The sequence below is a fragment of the Henckelia pumila genome, chromosome 1, assembly GCF_033568475.1.
Source record: "Henckelia pumila isolate YLH828 chromosome 1, ASM3356847v2, whole genome shotgun sequence".
Lineage (NCBI taxonomy): Eukaryota > Viridiplantae > Streptophyta > Magnoliopsida > Lamiales > Gesneriaceae > Henckelia > Henckelia pumila.
The window spans coordinates 152,479,268-152,486,655 of NC_133120.1; the positions used below are offsets into that span (position 1 = coordinate 152,479,268).

At 36.8% G+C, this 7,388-nt stretch overlaps 1 pseudogene; it reads left to right on the forward strand.

The window, feature by feature from the left end:
* The first annotated feature begins 4,327 nt into the window (after positions 1 to 4,327).
* Positions 4,328 to 6,794, forward strand: LOC140874228 (uncharacterized; annotated as a pseudogene).
* Positions 6,795 to 7,388: the final 594 nt, after the last annotated feature.

The following is a 7,388-nucleotide window of genomic DNA, read 5'->3' on the forward strand; positions in this document are numbered from 1 at the left end:
GATATTTTTGTCTATTCTCATGACAGGGATGAGCATGTACAACATCTGAGGATTGTCATGCAGACGTTACGAGATAAGCAGCTATATGAGAAATTGAGCAAGTGCGAATTTTGGCTTGATCGGGTAGTGTTTCTCGGTCATGTGATTTCAAGTGAAGGAATATCTGTTGATCCAAGTAAGATAGAGGCCATTCTGAACTGGTCTCGTCCGACGACAGTTGTTGAGATTCGAAGTTTCTTGGGTCTAACTGGTTATTACCGTCAGTTCATCGAGAATTTTGCACAGTTGGTCAGGCCTTTGACTCAGCTTACACGGAAAGATGTTGCCTTCATATGGTCCTCGAATTGTGAGGAGTCATTTAATGAGCTGTGTAGACATCTTACTATTGCACCTGTGCTAGCTCTACCTTCTGGGTGAGGAGGTTATGTTGTCTATACTGATGCCTTTGGTAAGGGGCTAGGGTGTGTTCTGACACAGCATGGACATGTTATTGTCTATGCTTCTCAACAGTTGAAGACACATGAGAATAATTATCCAGTGCATGATCTCGAGTTAGCCACCATTGTATTTGCACTCAATATCTGGAGGCATTATCTTTATGGCGAGAAATTTGAGATATTCACGGATCACAATAGTTTGAAGTATTTATTCACTCAAGCGGAGTTGAATATGCGACAGAGACGCTGGATGGACTTACAGAAAGATTATGACTACGAGATCAAGTATCATCCAGGTTTTGCTAATCTTACTGCTGATGCCTTGAGTCGACAGGTGAAACTTTCTGCACTTCAGACTAGTGATTTATCTCATATGATTCAGGAATGATGTTCACTGAGTTTTACGCTCAAGCATAAGAAAGGAAGAAATGTGATTCGGTTGTATACTATTTTATCTGAGCCAACTTTGTACTCTCGAATCAGAGAAGCTTAGATATCTGATTTTAAGACTCAACATTTGGCACATCTAGCCAATGGAGTTAATACATCTGGATTCCATTATCAGTCAGATGGTTTATTGTGCTTATCGAATCGAGTGGTTGTACCTGATGTTGCGGAGCTCAGGAATGATATTATTTCTCAAGCTCACAGGAGTCGATTGTCAGTTCATCCTGGAAGCATGAAAATGTATAAGGACTTTTGAACTAGATTTTGGTGGAAGGGGCTGAAACAAAGTGTATATCAATTTGTTTCTCAATGTTTGGTTTGTCAACAGGTCAAGGCTGAACACCGACGACCAGGTGGATTAATGCAGAATCTTGAGATTCCCGAATAGAAGTGGGAGCACGTGACTATGGATTTTGTCACCCACTTGCCTATGACTTCACGTCAGTGTGATGCTATCTGGGTCTTTGTTGACCGTTTGAAGAAATCAGCACACTTTATTCCTTACAACCGGGAGTATTTTTATGATTGCATGATACGCTTATACATCCAGGAGATAGTGCGATTGCATGGGATTCCAGTGAGCATAGTCAGTGATAGAAACCCGTGATTTACCTTACGTTTATGGGGTAGTTTTCAACAGGCATTGGGTACCACTCTGAGTTTAAGTACTGCATATCATCCGGATACTGACGGGCAGTCGGAACGGACGATTCGTACGTTGGAGCATATGTTATGATCTTCTGTCATGGATTTTGGTTTGTCTTGGCAGGATCAGTTACCTTTGATCGAATTTGCCTACAATAACAGTTATCATCGTAGTATTGATATGGCACCTTTCGAGGCATTGTATGGTATACGATGTCGTACTCCGTTATTTTGGGATGAGATAAGAGAACGACAAGTCGAGGATCCTGAGTTGGTGCAGCAGATTGTAGACAAGGTAGATTTGATCAAGCTGAGGATCAAAACTGCTCAAGATCGGCAAGCCAGTTATGCTAATATTCACCGCATGCCACTTCAGTTCGAGCCTGGTGAATATATGTTCTTGCGAGTATCACCTTTCAGAAAGGTGATGAGGTTTGTATTGAAAGGCAAGTTATCACCTCGTTATATTGGGCTTTTCCAGATACTGGAGAAGATTGGAGATGTTGCTTATTATTTGGCGTTACCGCCATATCTTTCCAGTATACATGATGTTTTTCATGTGTCGTTACTTCGACAGTACATAGCTGATGAATCTCATATTATCCAGCCTACTGATATTCAGCTAGAATCAGATCTGTCGTATGTCGAACGACCACTCTGTATCCTAGACAGGAAGGAGAAAGTTCTTCGGAATAAGACTATACCACTTGTGATGGTACAGTGGCAGCGCCGAGGCATTGAAGAAGCAACTTGGAAAACCGAGAGCCGTATGCGAGCGAAATATCCTGAGTTGTTAGCTTTGTACTTTTGATTACCATGTAAAGATGTAATTACTGTTATTGTAATAAAACATAAGTTTGATGTTTCATTATGATTAATGCTTTAGATTTTATTTCGCGGATGAAATATCTGAAGGTGGGGAGAATGTAGTAACCCACATCTCAAGTTAAGTAATTACACGATTAATCAAAAATTAAAGGTGTTTTAGCGAACGGAGCTTCCGATGAAGAATGGACGCAACATTCCCAAACGGACGCAACGTTCTGAGAATGTACGCAACGATTCCTTAGAGACAGCCAGACATGAGGTGGCTTGATGACTAAGCTACGAGTCTTGAAAAATGTCAAACATGCACGGAACGGACGCAACGAACCGGGAGCGGATGCAATGTTCGGTTCCGAGAATTTGCCTATAAATAGAGGATTTCTGATTCAGATTTTCATATCAAATTTCGAGTTTTCTTCTTCAGCTATATAGTGTGAGATATACACTTGAGGGCCCTATCGGTTATAATAGAATTTCTGGAATAACCAAGGTGTGGTTATAGTCATCCGGGACTAGCGACTCCAAAGGGCTTACTACGAACGAAGGCTTGGAACCTAAGATCCTATTAAACTCGAACTAGCCTAGAGATACGTACACATTGACTGAGATTGTCAGCGAGTATACATGTATATATGTTGCATTTATTTGGCATTATTATGTGGCATGATGTATGTTTTACCGCTTTTTATATTCATATATCATGTGCACATACACGTTGAGCCTATACCTTGTTATACCTGATTATAGAGCCGCTCAGCTTTATACTCGATAGTCTGTCACTGAGAGTACCAAGATGGCGGGGACATGTATGTGTGACTACTATGGTGTACTAGACGAGTGTGGTTGCACCCTGAGGTTGATTCGTGCGGTGGCAACACTCATGTGGCGCCGGTACTGAGCATGACTTTTCAGATGACCTTTTACTAGTCATCATGTTGCATGCATCATATATATATATATGTTTACTCTTGTTTATGTACTGAGTGTTAGCGCTTACGTCCTAGTTGTTATCTTGGACACCCTATTCCACGGGGCAGGTCGCAGAATGGATGGAGCTGGTAGTTCGAGGCAGGACTAGGGAGCAAGAGCCTTGAGAAGTTATTTATACAGCATGATTCGATATAGCTGTATAATGTTTACTTTTAAGCTTTTCAATATGGTTGTATCACTATAGTATTAAATCTGGACTTGTTTTACTAAGCTGATATGTAAATTATGGATTGTGTTTCCGCACGTTTTACTCTGTTAAGCATTTTGTTGTATTAAGTTTAATGTATGCTAATAGTTGTCAGTTAGTAGGTGATTCAATGCAGGGTCACTACCTAAATACTTCAAGTATTGTTATTATTTTCACCTGTTATTATCGTTTCACCTTGTTTTCTATTTTTGTATTTGTTAAATTATATGCTTTCCTCCATGCTGTAATGATTTATTATATTTTAAATTTTTAATCTTCTTTGATATTGCAACTTTGGAATTTGGATACGTGTGGTTGGGGTGATTACCCTCAATAATTTATTAATAAAGAGAGTTGTATTTGATAATCTTATATGGATTTTTTAGCTCGAATTAAAAGCCTAGCCCTATGGATTGTTTGGTTGATTGAAAAATGAAAAGTCTGTTGAGTATTGATTATTGAATGTGTTTTTTGTCAAAGACTCACAAATCAAAATTTATTGATAATTTATCTCTAGAAAATTGACTCTCATGGATGTTTTTATGGTTTAATAGTTAATACCAATTTATCTATATAAAATTAGCCTTAAATGTGTTCTATGTAAATGCATATAAAAGTTTATTGATATTTATAGTTTGCACCGTAATTAAATTTTTTTTATACAAGTTTCATTTTTCAATTAACACTATGATATTATAATAGTTTTTAAAGCTCAGATTTGTGTGGGCTAAATTTGTTATGTTTGAACTTTGAATAGTTGAACTTGAATTTCATATTTGTCATTTGTGTTAGGAAAATGACGGGTATTCTTTCTTCTGAAGCATCTGATTCAATGCCTGAGGCTGAGACTGACAACCCTTTGAAGCGTAATTCGAATGATATTGGTTGGGAATTTGCGGAGTTGGTGGATCTTACAAATTTGGACAAGCTGAAATGTAAGTTGTGTGGAAAATGTTTTAGCGGTGGAATTTATCGGATCAAACAACACATTGAAAATATCAAGGGAAAAGCTGCCCCGTGTAAGAAATCTTCGGATGAGGATAAAATGAAGTTTAAAAATGCCATTGATGAAGCAAGAAACAAAAAGAAACAAAAGAATATGAATGAAGAGGAGGTGAGAAAAGATGTTGTTCTTGAAGAATATGACGAAGTCTGTGGGAGTCTTGGGACAAGAAAAAACCCGCATACTCTTGGCCCTATGGATCAATTTGCTTTTGTCATTGATCCCGATTCTACATTAACTGGAAGTAAGAAGACGAAGCAACAACAAAATTTCATTGATGCACTTTGGAAGCAAAGAACACATAGTGTGCATCAATATGTAGCTCGATGGGTGTATGAGTCAGGTATTCCTTTTCATGCCATTGACAATGATAGCTTCAAGAGGCTTATGAAGGCGGTTGGACAATTTGGTCCCGGTTATTGTCCTCCTTCTCAATATCTATTAAGGGAGCCCTTATTGAAGGAAGAAGTAGAGAGAACAAAAAGTCTATTAAAGAAGCAAGAAGAAGAATGGACTTTGAATGGTTGTTCAATTTTGACTGATGCTTGGACTGACCGGAAAAGATGAAGTATCATGAATTTGTGTGTCAACTGTAAGGAAGGCACAACTTTTCTTTCTTCTAAGGAAGCATCAGATGAATCTCACACCGGAACTTATATCTTTGAATATGTGGACAAGTGTATTGAAGAAGTTGGGTCACAAAATGTAGTTCAAGTGGTGACAGACAATGCTTCAAATAATATGGCCGTGAAAGACTTGTTGAAAGTGAAGAGACCACATATATTTTGTACTTCATGTGCAACTTACACCGTGAATCTTATGCTTCAAGGAATTGGGAACCAACCAAAGTTCAAAGGGGTGATCGAGTAGGCGAAGAGCTTCACCATATTTATTTATGCACATCACAAAACATTAGAAATGATGAGGAAGTTTACTAAAAAAAGAGACAGTGAGGCCGGGAGTAACAAGATTTGCAACCGTTTTTCTAACTTTGCAAAGCTTGATGGAGAAGAAAAGTGAATTAAGGGCTATGATTGCTAGTGAAGAATGGAATTTATGCAAACATTCAAAGAGTGAAAAGGGAAAGATGACATATAATATCGCTTTGAGTGCCTCTTTTTGGAATGGGGTAAGTTTTTGTTTGAAGGTGTTTACCCCTTTAGTTAAGGTTCTTCGTCTTGTTGATGGGGATAAAAATCCATCTATGGGTTTTGTGTATGGTGAATTACTTAGAGCGAGAGATGAGATTAAAGCAGCATTCAAATATCATGAGCTTCACTATCGTCCGATTATTGATATTGTTGATGGGAAAAGTTGCGATTGACTTGATAGTCCACTACATTTGGCGGCCTACCTCTTGAACCCTTATTACTTCTTCAATGACCGGAGCATTGGAAGTGATGAAGTGGTCACAAATGGATTTTTCACTTGTGTTGAAGCATTATTTTTCGATGATGTTGAAATTCAAAGTAATATAGTAAATGTGGAGTTGTTGAAGTATATCAACAAAGAGGGAGGATTTGGAAGAGCATTGGCTATGGCGGGATGCACAAAAATGATGAGAAATATGATCCGGGTAAGAACTAAACTAATTATTACCTTTTAAGTAATAATTAATAGTTGCTCATTTTTTTTTTGTAAATTTTATTACTTTTTTTTTAGTAATAGCTTTTGTATGATTTTTTTTATTTATTTGGATGGTGGAATCTTTATGAAAATGGTGTACCTAAGTTGCAAAAGATGGCTAAAAGAATCCTTTCTTTAACTACGAGTTCTTCCGGTTGTGAGAGAAATTGGAGCACTTTTGAGGGGGTAAGTACTTAGTTTACTTATTGTGTACTAATTATTATTATTAAATTTCTAAACATTATATAATATGTATATATTCATTATTCAATATTAATAGTTTTCTTTAATGTAGATCCATACAAAGAAAAGAAATAGACTAGATACCGGAAGGTTAAACAATTTAGTCTATGTTCAATTCAACGCCAAGATAATCAAAAAGAAGATAAGAGTAAGACAAGAAGAAAAAGGAGTTGATGTGCTACTTTCTAGTGAAGCAAATATGACACAAGGATGGATAGTTGATGGTGAAGACGAAGATGTTGAGACAAATGTTGAAGATGTAAGAGAACTTAACGAAGAAGAATTTGTATCGGATGAAGAGGAGGGGGATGCAATGGATTTTGAGTTTGAATCCGACACATATGAAGTGTTGGAAAAATATGAAGATGAACAAGAAGAATTAGATGTTTAGGCTTTATATTTAATTATCTATATATATATATATATATATATTATTGTGAAGGCTGTAGACTTGTAGTAAACATATATATGTTGGTAGTTTATTGATATTAAAAAACTATTAATATGATAATATTCGTATATTATTATTAATTTATTATTACAACTTTACAAGTATATATATTTTATATAAAAAACCTAATAAGAAAACATAAAAATTATATTTTTATAGTAAAACTTACGAATATTCCAAGAAAAATTTACAGTTTAGGCTATAAAAAAACGCATAGGAGTCGCCTAGGCTGCCGCCTAGGCGCCTAGGTGCTAGGCTATGGGTAGTCGATCACCTACCGCCTAGCGCTTTTTAAAACATTGTCAACACTCAATGTTGGATCTATAAGCTCATCATAGCATAAACATTAACAGAAAGGTCACCGGGCCCAAGTATACCGGCCTCCAACCACATCACTTTCCACCTTCACTTCAACTTCCATAAAAATTTATTTTTCTTAACATGCCTTTATACTTAACATAAAAATTCTTACATGATGCATGAACTTAAAAATTATCACCATTTCTTTATTTCATGAAAATTCGCCCGTAAATA